Source organism: Pleurodeles waltl, chromosome 7, assembly GCF_031143425.1.
Source record: "Pleurodeles waltl isolate 20211129_DDA chromosome 7, aPleWal1.hap1.20221129, whole genome shotgun sequence".
Lineage (NCBI taxonomy): Eukaryota > Metazoa > Chordata > Amphibia > Caudata > Salamandridae > Pleurodeles > Pleurodeles waltl.
In genome coordinates, this window is record NC_090446.1 from 274,138,539 (window position 1) to 274,166,126 (window position 27,588).

Below are 27,588 nucleotides of genomic sequence, written 5' to 3' on the forward strand. Positions count from 1 at the left end.
GCGGAATTATGACGAAAGCGCATCTTATAAAAAGTTTTCTGGAGTGCAGAAACCTGTTTACCTAGGTTAACCAACACATGTTCTGGTGCCTACTGTTTTAACCACATTTTCACTAGTTGGCCATTTAGACAGAAGTGTGTTGCTACCACCACAGTATGGCTCTGAGAACCAGGTTTGCTGGAATGCTTTTGTTTGTAGAAGCACTTGACATACAGTTTAAGTATCCTCAGCTGAGGAGCATGGGGACATGGAACAATGACAAAAGAATAACTCAGTTTGTGGCATGTGTATCTGTAGACGCTTTCTTTGCATACTCCTGCTATCTAGCATTAGGCAAGTTGTGTTTCTTCAAAGAAGTCTTTGAGTCACGTGACCCTACCTATTTCTGGTAATGTGCATGGGCATTGGCTCGATTGTTAGGCTGTTTCTTTTTTTTGTTTTGTTGACTGGTTCACTGAGCTTTTGGTCGATGCCTTGCAGTCATAATCTTTGGACATGTTTGGATTATCCAGACCTGCTGGTAAAACAATGTGCATTCATGCTGTCCTTTTGGCATTATCTTCCTATCCTGGCCTTCTCGAGAACTGGGATCTCTTTGGTGCCCTGCCTCGGGCCTTCTGTTTCGGGTGCTTAATCCATTGTCTTCTGCGCCGAGAATGAAACATCCGTAATGGAAAGGACTCCATTTCAGAACTGTCCATCGTGTCGAGCAAAATAACTTTGGACCTCCACCAGCTGTGTAACCTTTGTGTTTCCCAGGACCATAACGAAGCATCCTGCTCCACCTGCCTTGCCATCCATTCAAAAAAGACACTGCAGTATCACCTAGTCTGGCATCTTGCTTGATGACTTATGGAGGTGGGTGACACCCTTCATCTTCTTGGGGTCCAGAGCTTCCAACAAGAACCACAGCTGTGGTCTTCGGCGACGAGCCTCCTGCATTTCAGTCCCTTCCAGCCTATCAAGGTTCAGAAGAGAAAGACATCTGCAACAAGTACAAAAGTCCTCTGTTACTGCCCCACATTCTTGTTACTGAACGGAGGCCAAGCACCACCCTCAAGGTTTTCAGGCATTAAACCCTGAAGCCCAGCATCAGGCTTCAGGTCCATCACTGCTTGAAGGCCACGGTCTGCACTGAAAACATGCTTGGGTTCTAGTTCCAAGACAGCTTTCAACATCAAAACATATACTGAAGCTTCGACTCCTGGCACAAACAGTGCTCTCAACAACTCCTTCAATACAGGCATTGAAGACACACTCCAAACTGTCTTCTGCTCCGAAGATTCCTTCAGCACCAGCATGTCAGAAACAACCTTCGGTGCAGATGCACCCAGTGCTTAGGGCTCTGTCCTCCACTGCATCAGAAGACTAGGACCAGTGTACCTTGCAATGCCTTCAGGAAGAGCTCGATGCCAGGCAAATGTGAATCATGATTCACCAGCAAACTGGCAAGATCCTCACTCAACCTGCTCCAGAGAATCAAGTGCCCTTAAAAGACTGTTGATAAATCTCTTGAGCTGAAGCCTAAGCCATTGGCCAAAGTAAAGCAGCACCACACTGGGGCACCAGTCCAGTTCTCTCCTTCCCAATCCCTCTCCTCCAATCGCCTTCTCTTCCTCTTCCATCATCTACACCACCACCCTTCCTTTTTCACTTCAACTACCTACAGCCACTCAGCCTGAACCACTGGACGGTTCTCCACATTGTGCCAGTGGGGGAGTGGGAGGGCAGCCTAGGTTATGTACTAGATCCCTATGACACTCCTTTTGACCCACAGCCACATAATGACCTGTGGGAGAGCTTGACCTGTAAAGAAGTGCCTCTTTTTGCATGTTCACCCTCACAGGTTTGGACAGATGCTGTTGGTTTTTCAACTGACAGCACAGTGAGGCCTACTAACAAGACCTCAGTACCAGTGCTCTAACCCCTTGCAAAGTGCTTGTAAAATTGGCTATCCCGATTTGGCAAGTACTGACTTACTTATAAGTCCCTAGTTTATGGTACCCATGGTACAAAGGGCATTTAAGGCAGTGTTGACCCAGGTCTGCAGCACTGATTGTGCCATCCTGTGTGTGACAAAGTACAAAATGGCTTCCAGCCTGCCACTGCAGACTGGAAGAGCATTGGTCTCACTGCTTGTTCAACCCTATCATTCAAACCAATGGCAAAGCCGCCATTCCATAAACAATATTTGTAAGTCTCCCCTAGGAAGGCCTATAGAGCCCCATCACAGGGAGCTGTATATTATTAAGACATACATTTGATATGTTTTAGCAGCAGCACATCTAAATTGTCATTTTGCTGTAGAAAAGTTAGTAGCTCCATTGGCTAACACAGGATTCCCAGCTGGCAGCCTGGCTAACTGCTAAATGGGACTACCTAACTTGGTACTGTTACATATGAAATAAATTGTGGCATTGAACCCATTCTGATGCCCTGGTTGAGTTTAATGTTTCAAGAAAGTTGCCACTCTGACCCATCTGGTCCAGTAGCTTCACACAGGCACTGGCCCACAGACCGCTGTTTGCCCACCAGTAGAGTTGTGTGATTGATTCTCAAGCTTAGGAACAATAGCAGTGTCTTGCAGAGATGTTACCTCGCCTTAGCAGGAAGTTGCTTAGGTTGTTAACTCAAAAGGTGAGCTTCAAAGAGAAAGCCACCATTGGTGGGCAAATGGCGATCATGCTCCTGATGGGCTGCCCTTTGTTCAGGTAGGGGGGCTGGTGACCGGGACAGACAGGAGGGAACAGTGCCCAAAACGGTTTTCCCGTGGGAGTGAAGCCCCAGGTAGCCACACCTCTAGGGTGCGATACCAAGCTCCTAATAGCCAAGAAAGGGTGCCAACATATTCGAAGTGGGCAGAATAGTGCACTCTGGGATTGTTAGGTGCCATATTGCTAGAAAGTAGTCACCAGGCGGGAGGGGTATAGTAGCCCGTTGGTTAGTGACAGTGTGGTCCCAGCAGGGCACTTTCCTGGGATAAATGTGGCACTCCTGGCACCCTGAACCTCAGATCACATTGGAGATGGAACGAGAACTGCCTTGTGGACCCCTGGACTGCACCAAGAGAGGCTGCACCTTCTGCTGCACTGTGCCTGCTGTACCTTGGGTTAGCAAAGTTTAGCTGTGCCTTTGGCCTGGCGAGGGGGACGGGGGTAAATCATACCCACAGACCCAACAGACATAAGAGGGTAACTCTCTCTAGACTTCTTTTTTTTTTTTTTTTTCTTTGTTTTTTTTGATGGCATGTGTAGCTGTAGATACACATGCTTTGCATAAGTCCGCCATCCATGTTGGGCTCGGAGTGTTACAGGTTGTTTTTCTTTAAAGAATGTTTTTGAGTCACAGGATCGAGTAGCTCCTCCTCTCAGTGATAATGTGCATGGGCATTGAGTCCTTTGTTAGATTGTTTTCATTCCGCCGTCTGGTTGGACCTGTTCCCTCTCACTCCAGTACATCTCTGTTCGGTGTCTTCTGAACTACCTATAATTTTTTATAAATGACGGTATAGTTTTGATTGTGTCTTCCGCTCTTATAGTCGATCCGATTGCAGCAGTCTGGGTCGATTAGGAGCCCTTAGGCGCTACCTTGCCCTTTCATGGCCTACTTCGTCACGTTACAGTCGAACAATGTTAGGCTGATGGAATGTACTCCATGTCAGTTCTGTCCTCGGCATCACACCAAATTTCCCTATGCTGATCAGCATTTGGTGTGTAATCTGTCTGTTTCAGGAACATAAAGAAGGAAACTGTGACGCTTGTAGATCATTTCAACCCAAAAAAAACTCTTTGGGACCGAAGGGCATGTCGAATGGAGATGGCGCCTAAATCATCAGAGCACACACCAGACATCTTGGGAGATAAACAGGTGCAAGAAGAAGTTGGACAGCATGTAGCAGTTTCCATTGTAGATTCGGATTGAAACTCCGATGTCGACTGCCAATCTATACCATCAGCGCAATACGAGTACACCAGCCGTGTCACACCAAACTGACTATCAAAAAGACTCCTGCATTGGTCTTTAGTTCTCCACTGCCTTCGGGCCATGGTTGGACCCGAAAATTACTTTCAGATGACCACACGTCAGGTTGGGCACCGAAACAAAAGACCAAAGTGCTTTCAGCATATACCAAAGAGGCTGCCATATTTGTTTGAGTACCAAGCTGAAAATCAGACTTTTTCGCATTAGAGCAGAAAAAATTAACAGCACTTTCGGAGCTGACATTTTCAGTTCAAGCCTAGAATTCTGTATCCAAACCATAGGAATCGAAAGCTGGCAGTAGTAAACCCTCGCCAGCTACTGAGAAGGCATCAGAGATACAACCTATATTAGAGTTTGACGCTAAACAGTACAAAGTCCATATACATAAAGAAACTGGAAGAATCATAGCTTCTCCTCCAGAAATAAAAATAAAATTTACCTTTCAACAGACTTTGGATGCTGGGCCTCCACCTATTAAGGTCTCAAAACTAAAGGAGAAACAAAAGGCAATCCAACAGCCTTAGCCTTCACTACCAAATTCTCCTATCCTACCTGCACCGCCTTCACATGCACACTGTTTTCTACACAAGTCATGTACCTCACCACATACAGATGACCTAATTGATCCCCAACAAGAGGTAGACCCATGGGGATATATGATGTAGATCCCATTCTTCCTAATAATCCAGATTTATACCCAGCAAGACCATCTCCCCCTGAAGATACCACTGCTTCTAATCAAGTTACAGCTAGAGCAGTTGCTTATTATAAAGTACGGTTACATACAGATCCTATTGAGGATGGCTTTCTAGTTAACACTCTAACAACTACTCATAAAAAGTTTGTGTATCCCCTATGATTCCAGGAATGCTTAGACTTGCTGAAGACATTTTTAAAGAGCCTGTGAAAGCAAGCATTATTACACCCAGGGTGAATAAAAAATGTAAACCTACACCTTCTGATCCAGTTCTTATTAGGACAGAATTACCACCTGATTCCATAGTGGTAGTTGCAAGAAGAAAAATAGCCAGTCTGCCGGAGATGCTCCTTGAGACAGTCAGAAATTTGATGCAGCGGGTAAAAGAGTTGCTACTCAGGCTTTTAACCATTGGTGGATTGCAAACTCCCACGCACTCTAGCAAGGTATGACAGGGCTCATTGGGATCAGATGGAAGACTTGATACAATATCTTGCATCGGAACATCAAAAAGGACAGGCTATTTCTAACAATGCAATTAGATGCGCTACAGATGGAGCTGATACAGCAGCAAGGGGAGTCAGCACCAGTATAATCATTAGGAGACATTCATGGCTAATAGCATCAGGATTTAAGCCAGAGATGAAGCAAGCAGTATTAAACATTCTCTTCGATAAAGACCATCTATTTGGGCCAAAGGTTGATACCACAATAGATAAACTTAAAAAAAGACTCAAACCGCAAATGCCATGGGTGCATTATACACCATGCCAACTAAGGGCACTTTTCGTGGGCCACAATTAAGGGATGGTATCAAATCATCAACCACAGAACCATCTACCTCACAACAAAGACAAGCGCCACACTTCTATAACAGAGGTACATTCAGAGGCTCTTACAAAGGATCTAATTATAGAGGAAGAGGTAAATCAGCTGCCTCCAGAGGTTCCTCCACCTCAACAAAACAGTGACGACTTAAAAATCCCCACAGAACATACATCTCCTGTGGGAGGAAGACCGGTATAATTTTACCCACAATGGCACAACATCCCCACAGATCAATGGGTTTTATCAATTATCCAACATGCTTATTGTCTAGAGCTCATCTCTACTCCACCAAACATTCACACAGACTCTCTCTGGAACATCTCACTTTATTAAAACAAGAAGTACAATCTCTACTACTCAAAGGAGCCATAGAGATAGTACCTTTTTCCCAACAGGGGTTCGGAGTATATTCACTATACTTCCTCATACCAAAGAAACTTGGTACTCTCAGACCAATTTTAGATTTCACAACACTTTTATATGGTCACTCTACAAGTCATAATTCCCTTACTACAAAAACAGAATTACCTGACCGCATCAGACGCCAAAGATGCTTATTTCCACATTCCCATACATCCAGCACATCAAAAGTTTTAAAGATTTGTTACTGCTTGAAAGCAGTACCGATTCAAGGTGCTACCATTCGGGGTAACAGCACCAAGGGTGTTCACCACATGCTTAGTGGTGGTTGCAGCATTCCTCAGAACACAACACATTCAGGTCTATCAATATCTGGACGTCTAGCTAATAAAGGCCAATACAATTCAAATTTGTCAGCAGCACACAATATACCACTGACATCCTACAAAGTCTAGGATTCACAATCAGTTACCACAAATCTCACCTGCAGCCATCACAAATACAACCGTATCTGGGAGCAATTCTGAACACTCAATCAGGATTTGCATACCCAAACCGAGTGAGGATTCAAGCCTTTCACCATCTCATATCTCAACTACAATACAACCACACTTATACAGTAAAGTTACTGATTAAACTATTGGGAATGTTGTTTCATGCATAGCAATAGTACCCAAAGCAAGACTACATGTGAGGCTACTACAGCAGTGTCTTTCGCAACAATGGTCTGAGGCACAGGGTCATATTCAGGACCTAGTGTTGTTGGACTGCCAGACTCACCGCTCTCTCCAATGGTGAAATTGCACCAACATAACAAAGGGTCGGCCCTTTCAGGACTGTGTTCCTCAAACCACAATCACAACAGATGCATCAATGATGGGTTGGGGGAGCTCATCTCAACAACCTCACTATACCAGGGTATTGTGACTCAGTTCAACAGTCTTATCATATTAACCACTTGGAATTATTAGCAGTATTCCTAGCACTCAAAGCCTTTCAGACAGAAATCACACACAAGATAGTGTTAATAAGAACAGACAATTTGACCACAATGTATTATCTGCAAAAACAAGGGGAGACACACTCCTCAAGTGTCCCTTTTGGCACAGATAATTTGGAAATGGGCAATTCAGTCATTCAATTATTGGCAGAGTTTATTCCAGGGATACACAATTAACTAGCAGACCTCCTAAGCAGGACTCCGCAACAAATACATGAATGGAATATTTACCGCAGGTGATTCAACAATATTTCCACATGTGGGGAACCCAGACATAGACCTTTTCGCCACAAAAAAAACACGAAAATGCCAAAACTTCACTTCCAGGTACCTACACCCGCAATCCAAGGGCAATGCTCTGTGGATCAATTGGTCTGGGATATTTGCTCACGCTTTTCCACCTTTCCCACTAGTTCCATTTCTGATCAAAAAGATGAAACAGACCTTGCGCACCCTGATACTTCATAGCTCCCACGTGGGCACGTCAATATTGGCACACAACACTATTGGATCTGTCCCATATTACCACATCACAAATTACCAAAAAGACCAGATCTGTTGACTCAAAAGAGAGGTCAAATCAGAAATCCAAATCCCAGCATACACAGTCTAGCGAATTGATTCCTGAAGTCAGTTTGGCTACTTACAACTTCCATCTAAATGTATGGATATTCTAAAGGAAGCACGCAAAGCCACAACTAGACAGTGTGATGCAGTAAATGGAAACATTTGTCTACTATTGTCAGTCTAAAAACATTAACCCACTTAAAGCTTTAATACAGGATATTGTTAGCTATTTGCTACACTTAAAAAAACAAAAAAAACCTTGCATACTCCTATTAGGCTACATTTAACAGCAATAGCTGCTTACCTCCAAAACAGACAGCGTACTTCCCTGGTTAGGATTCCTGTTAAAGGCTTTTATGGAGGGTCTTAAAAGGGTTATTCCACCAAGAGCTCTACTAGCCGGTGTGGAATCTTAACATTGTACTCACAAGACTTATAGGTCCACCATTTTAGCCCATGCATTCTTGCCCTATCATGGAAGGTTGCCTTTTCAGTAGCAATCAATTATTTAAGAAGAGTTGGTGAAATTCAAGCATTCACATTAGAAGAACCTTTCTTTCAAATACACAAAAACAAACTAGTTCTTAGGACAAATTCAAAATTCCTACCAAAAGTGGTTTCACCTTTTCATATCAATCAGTCAGTGGAATTGCCAGTCCTCTTTCCACAGCCAGATTCAGTTGCTGAAAGAGTTTTTTTGCACCCTGGATGTTAAAAGAGCTCTCATGTAGTATATAGACAGAACAAAAGATTTCAGAAAATCCAAGCAACTCTTTTGTGGCTTTTCAACAATCTCACAAAGGTAATCCTATTTCAAAACATAGATTAGCCAGATGGATAGTAAAGTGTATTAAAACTTGCTATCTTAAAGCTAAAAGACAGTTACCTGTACCTCCTAAAGCATGTTCCACTAGGAAAAAAGGAGCTTCAATGGCAATCGTAGAGAATATACCAATGGCAGACATATGTGAAGCAGCCACGTGGTCTACACCACACACATTTGCTAAACACTACTGTGTGGATGTGTTATCTCCAGAAGGCAAATGGTGGACAGGCAGTGCTTAAACCACTATTTCAAACTACTCCATCTCCTAGAGGATAGCCACTGCTTATTTTGGGAGGGAAGTGCTTTACAGTCTATGCAAAGCATGTGTATCTACAGCTACACATGTCATCGAACGGAAATGTTACTTACCCAGTAGACATATCTGTTCGTGGCATGTAGTGCGGTAGATGCACATGCGCCCTCCCTTCCCCCCGGAAGCCTGTGGCCGTTGTAATTGTAATTGTAATCGTATTTATATAGCGCTTACTACCCCTGGCGAGGCGTCGAAGCGCTTTTCGATGAGTAGCACGCTACTCCGGTACCCAACAAGAATTAGTGATGGATTAGAATAATTTAAATAAGGAGTACAGTTTTAGTATTATTATGAGTTAATTTGAGTTGCGGATATGAGAGTTTGTTAGTTAGATTGACTGGAGTAATGGAGGGGTGGAGGAGGAAAGAAATCCAGAAGTGTTAGTTGGGAGTTTATCCTTCATTTACTCAATCCAAAGGCTTGAGATGAATAAAAGGGGAGCGGAGGAGAAAGAGGATGTGGAAGGGTTAGGGAGAGCATAGTAGTAGGGTGAGATGAATGGAGGAGAATTTAGTAGGGTTGTGTGGGAGGTCACAGAGGTAGAGTGAGGTTTGGTGAGTTAGATGTGGAGGTGGAGGGAAGAGCTTAGGCAGAGATATTTAGGAGATGAAAGTGGTCGAAGGGATTTGGGATGAGTCCGAGTGAGAATGGAGGATAGTTTGATAGAGACATGACATAAGAGTGATGAGTACATAAGTGTGATAAAAAGAGAGCAGAAATTCATAGATATCTAGTATAACAACCCATGCAATGATCCACAAACATGCCAGGCACAGAAACAACATATACACATACATACACATATATATATATATTTATACACACACACACATGAATAGACACACATATGCACATACAATACATAATTAGAATCATGGGTAAAAAATACTTAGTCAGACAGGTTTAAAAGAGTGTGTGTGTATTTTATTGTTATTGGTTTAGTTTCTGTAAAATGAGCATTGTGGCCTACCCAACCGGAGTATTTTCTACGAGTATGTCAGTAAGCGTTACCTAGCATGTTTTATATGCCCCGTTTATATTGTACACTAAGGGTACGTGATGGGCCACGGGGTAAGCGTCTCCAGCAACCTTGTGTGCCTTTGGCAATGTGATTGTTACTAGTGCGTCTTTGTGGAGATGTCCTTGTGCTTCTGAGCATCAACAACGCACCACCGGAATCGGCGGTAAACGCATTGGGGTCGTTTTGGAAAGCTGTCCATCATCCTGGTAAAAGGCGGGAATTCCTTTACCTACTTCGAGGGTGGACGGGACGGGGCGTGGCTCAGTGGGCGGAGCTTACAGGTGCTTTATAAAGGGAGAACCTTCTACTTTGTGTCTCCAGCAGAGGAAGATAGAACCCGAGCGTCACAGTCAGATACAGATTACGCTCCAGTACATCATCAGTTCACCTCCAGGAAGGATTCTAGATCTTTTCTGCTATGGGATCTCTGAGCGTACAGCCTTGCTTTATCTTTGCCAAGCCCAAGAGTTAGGGTGGCTTGTCCTTTCCAGAGGCTGAGCTTCAACTGCGGCACCTGCTACGTTTATATTTGTAAGTGCTTCCTGTTGAGGTTTAGTTTCTGTAAAATGAGCATCGTGGTCTACCCAACCGGAGTATTTTCTGCGAGTATGTCAGTAATCGTTACCTATCATGTTTTATACGCCCTGTTTATATTGTACACTAGAGGTACGTGATGGGCCACGGGGTAAACGTCTCCAGCAACCTTGTGTGCCTTTGGCAATGTGATTGTTACTAGTGCGTCTTTGTGGAGATGTCCTCGTGCTTCTGAGCATCAACAACGCACCACCGGAAATCGGCGGTAAACGCAGTGGGGTCGTTTTGGAAAGCTGTCCATCGTGGTAAAAGGCAGGAATTCCTTTACCTACTTCGAGGGTGGACGTGGCGTGGCTCAGCGGGCGGAGCTTACAGGTGCTTTATAAAGGGAGTACTATATATTGTATGTATATACATTGCATGGACACCTGATTTCTTTACTATATATGTACATTTACACACTCTTTACTTTACTCTCCTGTGGCGAAAACAATCTAACAAAGAACTTATTGGCCATGTGCACTGTCACCAAGAGGAGGAGTCACTCGATCCCGTGACTCAAAAAAAAAAAAAAAAAAAACTTGTAATACTCAGAGCCCAACACTAGATGGTGGACTTATGCAAAGCATGTGTATCTACAGCTACACGTGTCATCGAACGGAAAATGTTACTTACCCAGTAGACATATCTGTTCGTGGCATGTAGTGCGGTAGATACACATGCGCCCTCCCTCCTCCCCGGAAGCCTGTGGCCGTTGTAGTACTATATATTGTATGTATATACATTGCATGGACACCTCATTTCTTTACTTTATATTTCCATTTACACACACTTTACTTTACTCTCCTATGGGGAAAACAATCTAACAAAGAACTTGATGGCCATGTGCACTGTCACCAAGAGGAGGAGTCACTCAATCCTGTGACTCTTTAAAAAAAAAAAAAAAAAAAAAAACTTGTAGTTCTCAGAGCCCAACACTAGATGGTGGACTTATGCAAAGTATTTGAATCTACAGCACTGCATGCTGCGAACCGATTTCCACAGGGTAAATAACATTTTATATATAAGACATACACATGCCATGGCAAGGCAACAGTGATGCGCCTCTACCCGTCATAGAGCAGGAAGATACATGTGTTAAGTAAGCTAATCAATCAGCGACAACTCCCAGAACAGTAGAGAAAGTGAGACCAAGAGCTTGTTGCAAAGGGGAAAGTTATATCCAACATCACTGTTCGATGTGCCCTGACTGCCACCACACCGTAAAGCATCGTCTGGTGTCCTCATTCAGCACCAACCATGACTGCGTGTTTCTGGATTTAAGCCAGATGTCCACAGCATCTACTCACCTGCCATTCGATGGGGAGCACCTCTGTGAACTGCAGGTTGACCAGCTACTCAAAAGATTAATTAAGGACCCAGATACTGTTAAATCCATAGAGGCCCTTTAGGCATCTTTCGAAACTGAAACCTCCTATCATAGGACACTGCAGCAACAAACCCCTTCACAAAGATATACAGGGGGTCACAAGTCAAGGGATAGCGTAAGAGCTGCAAAGGAAGCCACCACTACCTAGAAGTGACTCACTTGCACCCCTCCCCCACCACTAATCCAAATACACCTGTCTGGTTAAAACTCCAGGGGTTCCTAGGATGGTGGCAGCACGTTACCTCTGATCAGTGCACCCTCCATCATATGGCAGGGCTACAGTCTAGAACTCTCTGCAACCCCCTTACTCCACCCCACCCTTTTTCCCCCCAGATCAGCATCTCCTTGAAGTGGAAGTAAATGCCCTCATGTTCAGTCTATAGAACCTATGCTGCCAAATCAACACATCAAAAGGGTGCACTTCCTGAGCCTCAGAAAGCACCAGTCCCTCCACCCTATGCTGGACCTCAGTCCCCTCAGCAGATACATTGTCCGAGTACTTTCATATGGTCGCGCTCCAGGATGTCACCCCATTGTTACAGCAGGGGGACTTCATGTCTGCCCTCGACCTAAAGGATGCCTACTTACGCAGCCTGATCCACCCTGCTCATTGCTGGTGCTGCTGGTGGCATTTTAGTTCAATGTGCTACCCTTCTGGGTCACCCAGGGCTAATTACAGTATCTTGCTTTACTTGGACTCCTGTCTATTCAGGAGCACAAACGAGTGATAATGCCTTGCTCATAACCAAGTGTCCAAGACCTCTTGAACGACCCATGGTTCACCATTAAGACGCTCAAGTTCTACCTTCTGCTCGTCCAGCTGCACCCAAGTCTAGGGGCAGTTCTCAACTCAGTCATTGGAAGAGGCTTATTTCAGCCTATTGAGTCCAAGCCTTTCACTTGTTAATTCCTCCCCTTTTCTGGCAGATCACCAAAGAATGGTCAGAAAGGCCATGTTCCTCCTCGGCATGATGGCCTCCTGTATTGCCATAGCCCCTCCCCCATGCTAGATTACACATGGCACCTGCTTAAAGACTGCCTAGCAGCACAGTGGTCACAAGCAGAGGGTCACTGGGAAGATGGTGTTGATTCGGGCTAGCGCCTATCGCTCACTGCAGTTGTGGAATAGCACCAGTCTGTTACTGGGCCGGCCCTTTCGTGACCCAGTACTGCAAGTGACCATCACCACAGACAATTCTGAAACAGATGTGGGTGCTTATTTGCAGGATCTGACCAAGGTAGGTGGACCCCACACCAACTGGGTCTCCACATCAACTACTTGGAGCTCCTGGCCCACTCAGGATCTTCTGACACATTCAGTCCATGGTAGTTCTTACCCATACAGACAATATGACTTCCATGTGCTACTTTAAGAAACAGGGTGAAACATACTCTCCCCAGTTATTAGAGCTAGCACAGCACATTTGGTGGTGGGCACTTCATCGTGTCCATCTTTTTGTGGAGTACCCCCTGGGAGAGGGCTGCTAATTTGCAGTCTTGCTCAGCAGGATGCAGCAGCAAATCCAGGAGTGGGAACTCAACCCGCAAGTCCTGATCTCTCCTCTGGGGTTTCTCCGCATAGACCACGTTGTCCCTGCCGAAAACACTAAGGGCCTGATTCTAACTTTGGAGGACGGTGTTAAACCGTCCCAAAAGTGGCGGATATACCACCTACCGTATTACGAGTCCATTATATCCTATGGAACTCGTAATACGGTAGGTGGTATATCCGCCACTTTTGGGACGGTTTAACACCGTCCTCCAAAGTTAGAATCAGGCCCTAAGTGCCCAAGCTTTGGCTCCATGTTCCCACAGCCCTTGGGCAGTGCTCTATGGATGAATTTCTCGGATATTTGTCTACACTGCCTCTCCAACTTGTTCTGTTTGTGGTTTGGAAGCTTTGGCAAACTTCCCGCTATCTCATCCGGTTGACCCCTCCAACTGGGCCAGACAGCCATATTTCACTACCCTGCTTGAGCTAGCTCTAGTGCCCCATGAGAAGGTGCCCATCCGGCCAGACCTCATGCAGACCCTGGGCACAGTCAGACACCCAAACCCTAGGCAGATTCATGTTGCGATTTGGCTCCTGAGGTCCTAGAGTTTGGATACCGCAACCTTCCTCCAGAGTGCATGACCATTTTGAAAGAGGCATGTAGACCTACAGCATGGGCCTGCTATCCAGCCAAATGGAGAGATTTGTCATCTACTCCCATTGAAAGCATCAACCCTTTCAAAGCAGCACCCCAAGACATTGTCTGTTATCTCCCTAATACTTCACATCAGACATCATATTTACACAGTTGCTGTGTATATTCAGAATATGGAACACACTTCACTCTTCAAGATTCCAGATAAGTCTTTCATGGAAGGTCTCAAAAGGGTCATTATACCCATGGCACCACCTACCCCTGTTTGGAATGTCAACTTTGTCCTCACAAGGATTATGGACTGTACTTGCGAACCACTTAACGTGTGCCCTTTTCAGTTTCTCTCCAGACTGAGCTTCATGCTCATAAAGATAGGGTAGTACTTAGAGAGCACTCTAGGGAGAAATTTAGTTATTATTCTTCCACCTCAATCAAACTATTGAACATGCAGTGGTCTTTCCACACCTGAATTCAGTGGCAGGGAGGGCCCTTCACACACTAGATTTCAAGAGAGCCCAAACATATTACATAATCTGATAGAAACTTCTAGCTGCAGATTCCTTACCTTTGAAATCCCTGGCATCGGCTTTGAATCTGTAATCTTTTGCTGAGTAATACACTGCACGTGCCGTCAGGTGGCGTCGTTCGGAACTGCGTGCGTCGTTCAGCACCGCATGGTGTAATTAGAGCCATCTGTGATGTCACGGTCGCCTATAAAGGGACCACCCCGCACATGTACATCAGTTCTTTTTCTTCTGGATTTTCTTAAGTGCTGGTTCGGGATTGAGCTGCCCTCTGCCTTTTTTGGCAGGCTTTTTTTTACCCTTTTGTCGAATAATTTTTTCATCTGCAAGATGAACCCAGTCTTCCTCGAGGACAAGCCGTGTGGTACCTGCCATCATGCCATGTCAGTGACTGACCCCCACCAGGTGTGTCTCTGGTGCTTCGACAGACCACAACTCGATCGTGTTATGACTGCTGGGCCATGGCCCCGAAAGCATGTAGAGCGGTCTCTGAAGCTAATGGCGGCTTGGCAGTTGACATCACTAGACACGACTCCTAGGAGCTCACGGCCGCGGGACCCTCTCCATGAGCCCTAAGTCCTCTTCTCGTCATTCGAGGTCCCCCAGACACTCTGGGAAGAGACACAAAAAGTAGTCATCCAAGCAAACTTTGACTTTGCCACGCCCGTTGGTTGACAAGGTGTCAAAGGAACGCCGATGTTCCGAGAACTGTTCTGCGGAGCCAATGCCAGGGCCAACTTTGCGTCTCTCCCTCCCCCCTATGCAGGAACTGGAGGGACCCTGCTCAATTTAAAGAATTTTACAAAGCCATGCGCCTCATATTTGAGCGGGCTGCCCCTGCTAGTGGGTCTTCGGGCCCCGCGGTATCAGCAGACCCCCCATTGGGTTCAACGGCAGCGGCTTCAGCCTCGATGTCGTTGGGGACCCTGGGAGTTTGGTTTGGAGCAGGACTAGTATTATCTAGGGGAAGCCAGTGGACTGGCTACTTCTCCAGATACTGGCCTGCTCTCACCTCCTTCTGTGGCTACGGAGGAGGGAGCTTCATATTCCATGGTGGTGCATTGAGCAGCCGAGGTATTGGACCTAGGGTTGCCTACGGTGCTGGTCAGGACGAACATCCCGACAGATGTGCTTCAGCTGGGGGGTTGCTACATCGGAGCCAATGTTACCCTTCAAAAAAGCCTTTACTGATGTCCTGCTGGGGACATGGTCCAAATCCAGCTCCGGGGCGCCTGTAAATAGGGCAATCAGCCGCCGCCATCGACCAGCTCCTACTGAACCTAGTTTCCTCATCCAACATCCCACCCCAGAAAGCTGGGTGGTCCAAGCCTCCACTTCCCATGGTACCTTCCCTTCTGCTCCCCTGGATATGGAATCCAAGAGGCTGGACCAGCTTGGGAATAAGATGTTTTCTTCCTCATGCCTATTGGGCTGTTTTTCCCATACTTTATGGGATACGGTGGCACAGGTGCTGCCCCAGGTCCCAGAGGGCTTGCAGGACACTCAAGCTGTCATCGGCGGGTGAGATGCAGACAAGTTTACGATTTGGTGTGGTTTGGACACGACTGACTCGCTGGGCAGGGTGATTTCATCGACAGTGGCCCTTCATCGCCATGCCTGGCTTTGTACGACTGGCTTTTCGGAGGATGTCCAGGCAGACCTGATGGATATGCCCTTTGATGGCTCACACCTTTTTGAAGAAAAGGCAGACTGAGCTTGAGCTGGTCAAGGACTATCGAGCTCCGGCCAGTTCCAGATGGCCTCTCAGCACCTGCGTGCCAGCAGTCTGCCTTTCTCCCCTTTTGAGACCTTGGAAGGGGTGTGGTACCACGCCACCGTCCATCATCTCAGCATCCAGTGCGAGGACAAGGTCGGTGTACCTTCAGACTCAGAGGGTCTATCCAGAGGTCAGCCACCATCCAGCCCCCCCTCTTCCATAAAGCCCAAGTCCTCGTAGTATGATTCTGAAAGACCGTGCTCATCCAGTTGGAGGGAGGATTAAATTTTATCTCCCTCACTGGTGGTCCATAACATCAGACAGGTTTGTCTTGCAGATCATACAGAAGGGCTATTGCTTCCCCTTCCAGTCTTTCCCTCCATCTATCCCTCTACTGAAAGAACAGCTGATGGAGGATCATTTAATCATGCTCCATGAGGAAGTTACAGCTCTCTTGGCAAAGAGCCATAAAAAGGGTCCCGGTGTCAGAAGTATGTAGCAGTCGTTATTCCAGCTACTTTGTTACCAAAAAAACAAGGGTCTTCGCTCTATCTTGGATCTAAGGGATGTCAATCTCTTCCTCAAAAAGGAGAAATTCAAGATGCTTACTCTTGCCCAGATCTCGTCTGCCCTAGAACAAGGAGACTGGATGGTAGCGTTGGACTTGCAGGATGCGTATTGTCACATCCCATCCTGTCCACCCACAGGCGCTACTTGCTGTTCAAGGTGGGCCACAAGCACTTTCAGTTTATCCCGCTCCCCTTCGGTCTCACCAGTGCCCCTTGGGTGTTCACTAAGGTGATGGTGGTGGTATCAGCTCATCTGTGCAGGTTAGGGAATTCAGTCTTTCCGTACCTCAACAACTGGCTGTTGAAGGCTCCGATGCCCCAGGCTCACGTCAGCCACCTCCAAATAACGGCGAACCTCTTGCATTTCCTGGTGTTCACTATAAATGTGCTGAAGTCACACCTGACTCCCTCTCAGAAGCTACCTTTCATCAGAGCCATTCTGGACACAGTGCAGTTTTGGGTTTATCCCCCTGAGCAGCAAGTCCAGGATATTCAGGTTATAATACCGATGTTTCGGCCTATATCCTGGATTTCAGTGACACAGACTCTGAGGCTGTTGGGACTCATGGTCTCCTGCATCCTGTTAGTCAAGCATGCCAGATGGCACATGATGGCTCTGCAGTGGGACCTGAAGTTCCAGTGGGCACAGTATCAGGGAAATCTTACCGACCTGGTTCAGATCTAAGAGGGAACTGCAAAAGACCTGCAGTGGTGGTTAGTGAACTGCGATTGGGTCAGAGGCAGACTTCTTTTCCTTTCCCAGACAGAATCGCAGTAGTGACAGATGCGTCACTTTTGGGATGTTGGTTGACATCAGGGAGAGGTTGAGATCAGAGGTCTCTGTCGGAATCCGGACTCCATATCAACTTACTGGAGCTCAGGGCGATCCGACTGGCATTGAAAGCATTTCTTCCTGTTGTGAAAGGGAAGTTAGTGTAGGTGTTCGCAGTCAACACCACCGCAATGTGGTGCTGCAACAAGCAGGGCAGTGTGGGGTCGTGGACCCCATCTCAAGAGGCTCTGCGTCTATGGACATGGCGGGAACAGCAGGGCATAACCCTGGTGGTTCAACACCTGGCAGGTTCTCTGATCACCAGGGCAGACAAACTCAGCCGTTGTTGCCTAGCGGATCTCTAATGATATCTCCACCTGGAGGTGGTGCAAGGACTCTTTCAGCATTGGGGCGGGCCTTGGTTAGATCTGTTCACCTCCTCACAGAACATACAGTCAGGAGTATTGCTCAATGGAGTTTCCAAGGCGGCCATCTCTTGGCGTCGCTTTTCATTGTGAGTGGAGTTTAAGCCTCCTATACGCCTTTCCACCCATACCTCTTCTGCCCAGAGTTCTCAAGAAGATCCAGAATGACCAGGCCCAAGTAATCCTAGTTGCTCTGGATTGGGCACGGAGCGTGTGGCATCCTTAGCTTCTCAAAATGAGCATCAGTCCTCCAATCAGGTTGCCCCTTTGGAAGGATCTTCTGTCGCAGCAGCAGGGGAAAGTTCTCCACCGGAACCTGTATACTCTGCGTCTACATGCGTGGAGATTGAACAGTGACAGTTGATGGCTTTTGACCTTCCTCCCGAAGTCTGTAAAGTTATTGTAGCAGCCAGGTGTCCCTCCATTAAAACGGTATTCGCCTCCCATTGGAAACGCTTTGTGTATTATTGTACAGAAAGGTCTATTGATCCTCTTTCTGCTTCTCTTTCTGATATCCTTCTCTTTATCCTATCTCTTGCTCAGCAGGTTCTGCCTTGGGTACTCTTAATGGCTATCTTTCTGCCTTATTGGCATTCCTTCTGCTGCCTGATCAGCCTTCACTTTTCAAATCTCCCATTGTACATAGATTCTTCAGAGGGCTTGTACATATGTTTCTCCCTACGCCCTTTGTTATGCCCCAATGGGACTTAAATCTGGTCCTCACATTTCTTAGTTGTTCACCCTTCGAGCCCTTGCACAACTGTCCCCTCTGGCTGCTCACCATCAAGGCAGCCTTCTTAGTGACAATAACATCTTCCAGGGGGGTGAGTGAGATACAAGCTCTGTCATCAAATGCACTGTATCTCACTATCTATCCAGACAAGGTGATACTTGGAGCTCGTGCCTCTTTCCTCCCCAAGGTGGTGACCCTATTTCACCTGGGTCAGAATATCACCCTGCCCACCTTTGCTCCACCGTATCCCTCTAAAGAAGAGAAGCGACTCCACCACCTAGACCGAAAAAGAGCGTTGTCGTTCTGCCTTGACCGCACAAGAGTTCTGGGTGGATGACCAACTCTTTGTGTGGTACGTAGGAGCAAAGAAGGGTTGGGCAGTGCAGAAGCAAACCATTTCTGCGGAGTCACTCTCTGCATCAAGCTCTACAACGCACTGGCCTGGAAGCAGCCTCCTGTAGACTTGAGGGCTCATTCTACCTGGGGCAAAGCTGCTACCACACCCCTAGCTCGGGCATTCCAGGCCTGGATATTTGTCAGGCATCAACGTGGGCATCTTTGCACATGATTGCAGAACATTACTGCCTGGAGAATCCGGTGCAGAGAGACGGACACTTTTCCCATTCGGTCCTGCAGGACTTTTTATTGTAAAGGAGATTATGGCTTGGGTGTCTGTTCAAAAGTAAGGAATATTCCGGGGCGAAGTCAGTATCAGATGAACAAGTTATTTACCTTCGTTAACGCATTTTCCTCAAGATTCCTCACCTACAGAATTCTCCCCTCGCGCCAGCCTCGACGGACATTTCTTCTAGCTCTGCACGTCGACGATGACGTAACAATCGCCCAACTCCACGCGACGCCGTATGACGTCATCTAGGCAATAAGGAGCCCTCGTTGACGTGCAGACGTCCGTTCCCTTTTTTCCGTGCCTCCGAGTATCGGTTTTTCTTCGAGGCTCACAGGGAGCTACAGTTACAATGTCGCAGCCAAGGAAATCCGGCTTTAAACCATGTAACCAGTGCGGGGTCAGTTTTCGGTTACCGATCCCCATGAAAATTGCCTCTGGTGCCTTAGCTCCGACCAAAAGGTCAAGTCAAGCGGCTCCTGCCAGCGCATGAACCCGAAGGCACTCAGGAGGCAAAATTGTTCTTGGCCTGTTCCAAGAAAAAGGAGAGGCGTCATTGGAGGGAGTCCTTCAAGATCTTCGAGGACCCATCATCGCCATGGTGACTCGGCACCGTCATGACTCCCGGCGCCGATCGAGTAAGGGACGGTCCAGGTCCAGATCGGTATCTCCGTCAGCTCGGCGCCATCCGATGTGGAAGATTAGCCCGACCGTCACCCCTCCACCTCCTACGACCCCAACTTCACCCGGGTCAGTTTTTGAGGTCGAGCCTCTTCAGAGGCCAGAGGGTTCTCCTAGCCAGGAGAGTTACCTGGCCCTTCTTCGGCGTCTATGCCGGCGCCGGTGCAGCAGCAGTACCCGGCTTTCCCGACTCCAGGAACGGATCCTGCTGCGTTTTTGAACACCATGTTTAACATCTTTTCTACCATGGCGCCGGGTGGAGGTCAGGCAGGTCCGTCTGGCCCTTTGGCCTTTAATTTGGGTGTTCCGGCGTCTTACAAATCAACGCCTTTCACACCATTTGTGTCTGCTGCACCTGAAGCGGCGCCAATGCCCTTGACGTCTCCCAGGAGACCTGCTACACCTGCTACGGCGCCGTTGGATTTGCCTCGGATTCAATCCAAAGTCAAGGTTCCTGTGGAGCCGGAGGGTCCGGTGTCGGACGGATCCGAGGTTCGGCGCCGACGGAGATCTTCGGCGTCGGCCGACGCCTTATCGACGCTGGGTCTCGAATCAAGGCTTCGATCTAGACGTCTGGCTTTGCGCCTTTGGAGGAGGAAGAGTACAGCAGACAGCACCTGGAAGAGGGTGAGATTTTGGAGCCTTCCGGTGACTTTCAAGGTCTTGATACGGCGAGTGGCATAGATACCTCCCCGGAGTGGGATCTAGCTTCCCCTGGGGAGTACACTGAGGAAGCTGCATCTTTCCACGCTGTAATTTGTAAGGCTGCAGACTTCTTAGATCTCCCTCTTCCAGCTGCGGAGGTTAAGAGGAACCTGTTGACAGAGGTTTTGCATCCAACTTCTGTGACCGCAGAACCTCTCTTGCCTTTTAATGAGGCACTTCGGGATCCTATCAAAGACATCTGGAGGAAACCTGTGTCCACAGCTGCTGTCAACAGGGCGGTAGCACAACGCTATCGGGCGGCACCAGGTGATCCTGTTTTCCTCTCCAAGCACCAGACACCGGAGAGTTTAGTGGTTCAAGCCTCCTGTTCATCCAGGTCCTCTCCTGGTTCGTATCCTGGAACACCTGCGGACAGGGAATCGAAGAAAATGGACCATACTGCCAAAAAGGCCTTTTCATGTAGTATGGCCTTTAAGTCAACCAACGCAACCTGCATTTTGGGACGTGTTATCCACGCCCTTATGGAGGAAGCGAAAGGCCATCTGAACTTGTCCCAGGAAATGATGCAGTTACTGGCGGACGCTCAGGCGGCAGCGACCCAGGTGATCCAGTCTGGATTGGACACTTCACACTCAGTGGCAAGGGCTAGGGGCACGACCATACTTTCTAGGCGACAATCTTGGCTGCGTTCGTCTGGCTTTTCATCAGATGTACAGGCGACTCTCCTAGATCTGCCCTTTGATGGCGAGAAGCTCTTTAAAACAAAGGCGGATTCTGCTCTAGAACGATTTAAGAAGAGCAGAGCCACAGCAAGATCACTAGGGCTTCAGTCAGCTGCCTCATCCTCCTTTAGAGCTTTTAGGAGGTTTAGGGGTTTTGGACGTGGCTCCTCCTTTCGTGGCAGATTTCAAGGACCACAACAAACTGCAAGCACCCTGCCATATAGATCTTGCAGGGGCAGAGTCCGGACAAGAGGAGCCACCCAGCAGCACTCTGCCTCTTCCTCGGGAGGGGTGCAGCAAGTAAAGCAGCCGTAGTCCTCCTCCACTCCCTGTCCATTTGTCTCCGGTAGGGGGAGACTTGCCCATTTTCTTCCGATGTGGGAGGTTATAACATCAGACTCCTGGGTTATCGACATTGTGAAGAAGGGGTACGCTCTTCCCTTTCGGGAATTCCCTCCTCCCTCCTCACTTCCCTCCCCGCAAATCCTTCTGTTCGGAAGACCATCTTCTCCTATTACAACAGGAAGTGTTGTCCCTATTGGCAAAAGGCGCGATAGAGTTGGTTCCCGAGCAGGAGAGGGGTCAGGTCTGTTATTCAAGATACTTCCTGATCCCCAAAAAAGATGGTCGGTTGAGACTGATTCTGGACTTGAGGGCTTTGAATAGGTTCCTCAAGCAGGAAAAGTTCAAAATGCTGACCCTTTCACAGGTTCTTTTGGCGTTGAACGAAGGAGATTGGATGGTGTCTGTCGATTTGCAGGACGCATATTTTCATATTCCGATCCTCAAATCGCACAGGAAGTATCTCCGGTTTGTGGTGGGGTCGCAGCATTATCAGTTTGCGGTCTTCCCGTTTGGTCTTACTTCAGCACCTCAAGTCTTCACAAAGGTGATGGCGGTGGTAGCGGCAGAGCTCAGAAGAAGGGGGATAGCGGTATTTCCCTATCTGGACGATTGGTTGATCAAAGCCAAGTCTCCGGAGCTCGTGCAGTGTCCTCTCCAGTCGACAACTCAGTTGTTGTATGACCTGGGTTTTTCAATCAATGTGCCCAAATCTCACCTGGAGCCCTCTCAACGCCTCCTGTTCATAGGTGGAGTATTGGACACGACATTGAATCGGGCCTTTCCTCCGCCCCAGCGCGTTCAGGACATCCAGGCGTTGATTCCAATGTTTCGAAATGGAGCGGTAGTTCCAGTCCTCAAGGTCCTTCGTCTGCTCGGTCTGTTCGCTTCTTGCATACTGTTGGTCACTCGCACGCTGGCACATGAGGGCTATTCAGTGGTGCATCCGCAGGCAGTGGTTTCAGCACAAAGGAGATCTCGGAGTCGATAAGGATCTCCAGAGACACTACAGTGGATCTTCAATGGTGGGCAGCGGTCGACAACCTGTCGCAAGGAAGGCGGTTCTCGCTGCCACCACTAGTGGCCACAGTGGTAACTGATGCTTCCACTCTAGGGCGGGGAGCTCATCTGGGGGACCTGGAGGTCAAAGGCCTTTGGTCTCCGGTAGAACAGATTTCACATCAATCTGTTGGAATTGCGGGCAGTACGTCTGGCTCTCAAGGCCTTCCTCCCTTCCATTCGCGGTCAGTCAGTCCAGGTCCTGACGGACAACACTACCGCGATGTGGTATATAAACAAGCAGGGAGGCCTGGGGTCGTATCTTCTCTGCAGAGAAGCTCTTCGACTCTCGTCCTGGCTTCAGGACCACAAGATTTGCTTGGTAGCACATCATTTGGCCAGAGCTCTGAACGTGCGTGCGGATGTTCAGTCGACGCAGCTCGGTCGACCACAAGTGGCGTCTTCATCCAGATCTGGTTCTGTACATCTTCCAGATGTGGGGATATCCGCAGATAAATCTGTCTGCAACTCAGGAGAACGCGCAGTGCCCGTTATTTGGCAGCCTCCAGTATCCGGTGCAAGGAGCTTTGGGGGGACGCGTTTCAGATGTCCTGGAAGGGTCAATTCCTCCCATACCCCTCATTCCTTGAGTTCTGAGGAAGATCCACCGAGTCCGAGCTCAGGTCATCTGGATAGCTCCGGATTGGCCAAGAAGGGTGTGGTACACAGACCTTCTCCAACTCTCTCAGTGCCCTCCGCTCCGTCTCCCTTACAGGATGGACCTCCTCTCGCAGTCGCAAGGGCAGATTCTACACCCCCACCCCCACCTCCAGAGCCTGCACCTTCATGCCTGGAGATTGAACGGGGCAATCGGAGTGCTTTTTCTCTCCCACCAGAAGTGGTGGATGTTATTTTATCGGCCAGGCGACACCCCACCAAATCGATCTATGCAAGCCGTTGGGCTAAATTTATATACTGGTGTGGAGAGAATAGAATTGATTCCTTAAAGGCTCGTTTGTCTGACAGATTGTCTTTTGCGCTTTGCCTGGCACAGAAGGGTTGTGCGGTTGCCACAGTCTAGGGTTATTTATCTGCACTGTTGGCTTTTCTGTGCCTTCCTGATCAGCCTTCCCTCTTTAAATCTCCTATTGTGTTAAGATTTCTAAAAGGTCTTACTAACAAATTTCCACCATCACCATTCGTTATGCCTCAGTGGGACCATAATTTGGTATTAACATTTTTAATGGGGTCCCCGTTTGAACCGATGCATTCTTGCTCTTTGCGGTTGCTAGTTCTCAAGACTGTTTTCTTGGTGGCCATAACATCGGCCAGAAGGGTTAGTGAGCTTCAGGCTCTTAGCGTAGAGCCCCCATACCTTTCCTTCTTTAGGGACAAAGTGGTGTTAAGGACCAGGGCGGCTTTCCTCCCGAAGATTGTTACACCCTTTCACCTGGGGGCAGTCTATTACTCTCTCTTCATTTTACCCTCCACCTCATCCATCCAAGGAGGAAGAGAGGCTCCACCGGCTGGATCCACGAAGAGCGCTGAGCTTCTGTGTCGACAGGACGAAGGAGTTCAGGCAAGATGATCAGCTCTTCGTTGGATACATGGGGAAGAGGAACGGTAGAGCTGTCCATAAGAGAACGCTATCCAGGTGGGTCATTTTATGTATTAAGATTTGTTATTCTTTGGCGAAGAAAGAACCACCTGTGGGGCTTCGTGCTCACTCCACCAGAGTTAAGGCTGCTTCTTCGGCTTTGGCTAGGGGTGTTCCTGTGGCTGACATCTGCAGGGCAGTGACTTGGCCGTCCCTCCATACTTTTGTTAAACATTACCGTTTGGACTCTGAGGTTAGGAGGGATGGCCATTTTGCTTGCTCAGTGCTGCAGGATTTCTTGGTTTGACCATTCGGGCACCCACCTCCTGAGGTAGTACTGCTTTGGGACTCTATTCTTTAGGTGAGGAATCCACAGGTAGGTGTATCCATCAGAAGAAAAAGTTACTTACCTTCGGTAACGCTTTTTCTGGTGGATACAGTAACTACCTGTGGATTCCTCACGGTCCCACCTGCCTCCCTGTTGCCTGGCTGGTCATACCATGAAATTCTTGTGTGAGCATCCTTTGTCTTGTATATACCTGAATCATGTATATAGTTGTGGTATCTGTATATAAATTTCTTTTTCAAATTTAGATAGCTCAAGGAAAACATGTTTGGACTTGACTGACATATTTTACTCTTGTATAGAGCAATTATTACGTTTATCTAATTTTATTATTATAATAAATGTTCTGTTTTCATTCATTTGAGATGACTATGTTCTCTTTAGGGTCAATCTGTTCGCCTCTACGGCACGTAAAAAATGGTGATAACTGACGTCTGCACGTCGACGAGGGCTTCTTATTGCCTAGATGACGTCATACGGCGTCGCGTGGAGTCGGGCGATTGTGACGTCATCGTCGACGTGCAGAGCTAGAAGAAATATCCGTCAGGCTGGCGCGAGGGGAGAATTCTTTAGGTGAAGAATCCACAGGTAGTTACTGTATCCACCAGAAAAAGCGTTACAGAAGGTAAGTAACTTATTCATCTGGTAGAGACTATCTAGCTGCAGATTCCTTACACGCACCCATGCCTCCCCTGCTCTGCGAATATGTCTAAGAGGGTTAGGGTTTATCCCTTTTAGGGCCCTATTTTTGCACAGACAAACTTTTGGTTCTATCCATGACTGCGCTTCTGCTGTGGAAGTTTGTGGGTAAAAGAACTGACATATGCGCCCTGGAGTGGTGCCTTTATAGGCGACCGTGACATGTCAGATTGCTCCAACGACACCATGCGGAGCTGAATGACGCATGCAGATCCAAACAACACCACCTGACACTACAGGGTATTGCTCAGCAAAAGATTCCGGATCCGAAGCTGATGCAAGGGATTTCAAAGATAAGGAATCTGCAGCTAGATAGTCTCTACCAGATAATGTGTTACCGAAGGCAAGTAACCTGTTCAATAGGGCAAGACCTTGAGCCCTTATGGCTTTCTTGGGTAGCATCCCTATAGCTGACATTTGTAAGGCAACTACCTGATCCTCAGCACAACCTTTCACTAAGCACTACTGTGTGAATGTGTTAGCATGGCAACACGTTAGAGTTCGACAGGCTTAACTCCATTTTTCCAGTCTTCTACAACATCCTGACTAGCCTATGCTTAGTTGAGGGCTGCTTTACATTTCATCATAGATCTACAGCTACACATGCCACAACTGTAAAATGTTAACCCTGTAAGCATCTGTTTTTCGCATGTGGTGGTGTAGGTCCACATGCACCCACAACTCCCTGGAATCAGCAGATTCCTTTTTCTTTTCTTTCTCTGCCCGGTACTCTGTAGCTCTACAATCACATTTTCAGGGTCACCTGGGAGAAACAATCTAAAAGTGGAGTTAATACCCATGCACATTACCAGTGATAGGTGGAGTCACTATACCTCGTGGCTCAAAGACAGCTTGGGAGGGGCGGAGGATATTTGCATGCATCCAAACCCATCACTAGATGGTAAGAGTATGCACATCATGTGAATCTACAGCACCACATGCCACGAACAGATGCTTACAAAGTAAGTCATATTTTCCTACTGCTGAAACTCCGGCTTTTGGTGGAAAAATACAGCATATCCAGCATACCACTAAGTCTCTGTGAAACATGAAGTAACAAAGGGCTTGGAACCTACGTAGGCGCAATACAATCCTATGACCAAGATGAGTGTTGTCGAAAGCCATTGGCCCAAAAGGCTTGACCATGAGCCTGGCTGGGACCAATTTCATATACTTAAGGGGGCAGTGGGGGCACAGTGGTAAAGTGAGGAAGCGCTTTGCACCAGTAGAATGCTCCTTGATAACCTTGTTGGCAGGGGGAAGGCATGCCCTTGCTTATTCTGACATCCATCTCCTCAGGGTACTAAGTATACAAACTGCTAGACCCAGGAGTTTTTGTTGAAGTCTGTGTGAGTTTACATTTGTGTGCCTACTGCATTTTCTGGAGAAGGGGCCCAATTGTGTGCCAGAACAAACAGAGGCCTAACTTCTTGCAGCAAGGCTTGACACTTGATTTCTGGATGGTGAAGACAAGGGAAGTACGTTTTCATTATGAAAACTTATTGTTGAAGGAAACCACTGCATATCCAGCATCAAGCTAAAGTAATATACCAGAGCAAGCCAAACGAGTTGTGACCATTATCTAGTATGTGATGTACAGTCTTTTTATTCCATGACAGAAACCTTCAACTGGAGAGCTTGAACCTGTTGCCAGCTTGGAACTACAACTTCAATATTATATATTTTGTTGGAGGTCAGATAATTGCCTTAAAAACCTGTGCTGGTTGAATTACAGGTCTATTCTTAATTGTAACCACACACAAGAGAGGTAGAAGACAAGATATCTGCCCTACAGGCTCCATTCCCTATACTCACTTCACACAAACGGGCAGGGCAGTTTGAAGAGACTTGCATGTGCTCCCAGGGGAATTCCCGTACTCCTTGCTGTGAGGGCCAGATCTACCAGTTTTCCTAAAACACCCAGGTGTTTTCTCACCCACATAACTGTGGTAATCATCATTGGCCAGGCCATCCCACTGAGTTAGGACAGTGCCAACTTGGTGGTCTCAAACTTAACCGTAAAGGAGCTGAGAAATAAGGTGGTTCCGGTCAACATAGGGGTCAAGATATTCTTACTTATAAAACAACCTCTTTGTAATCCCGGGACAATCTCCTTTATTAGTAGGATACACAGGCTAAGGTTAAAACAGTAGATGGTTCTACTGTCAATAATGGGTGTACTAGAGTGATAATGGCTCACCACATCCCAACTCTTAGTGCCAATATATTTCCACCCCTCCTAAGGATACATCCCTACAGTAATCCTCCCCTAGAAGAAGGGTCCTGGGCCTTCGTCAGGGCTTTAAAAAAAAAACTAAAAAAACACACTGCCCTTTTAGTATACTACAGTTATGCAGCGGGGTAAGAGTAAGTCTCACCCTTGCGTGTCGTTGAAATTGTTCCTAAAACAGATAAGACACGGCAAACGATCTCAACCAACTGTAGCCAACTGTTTATTCTTAGCGAAG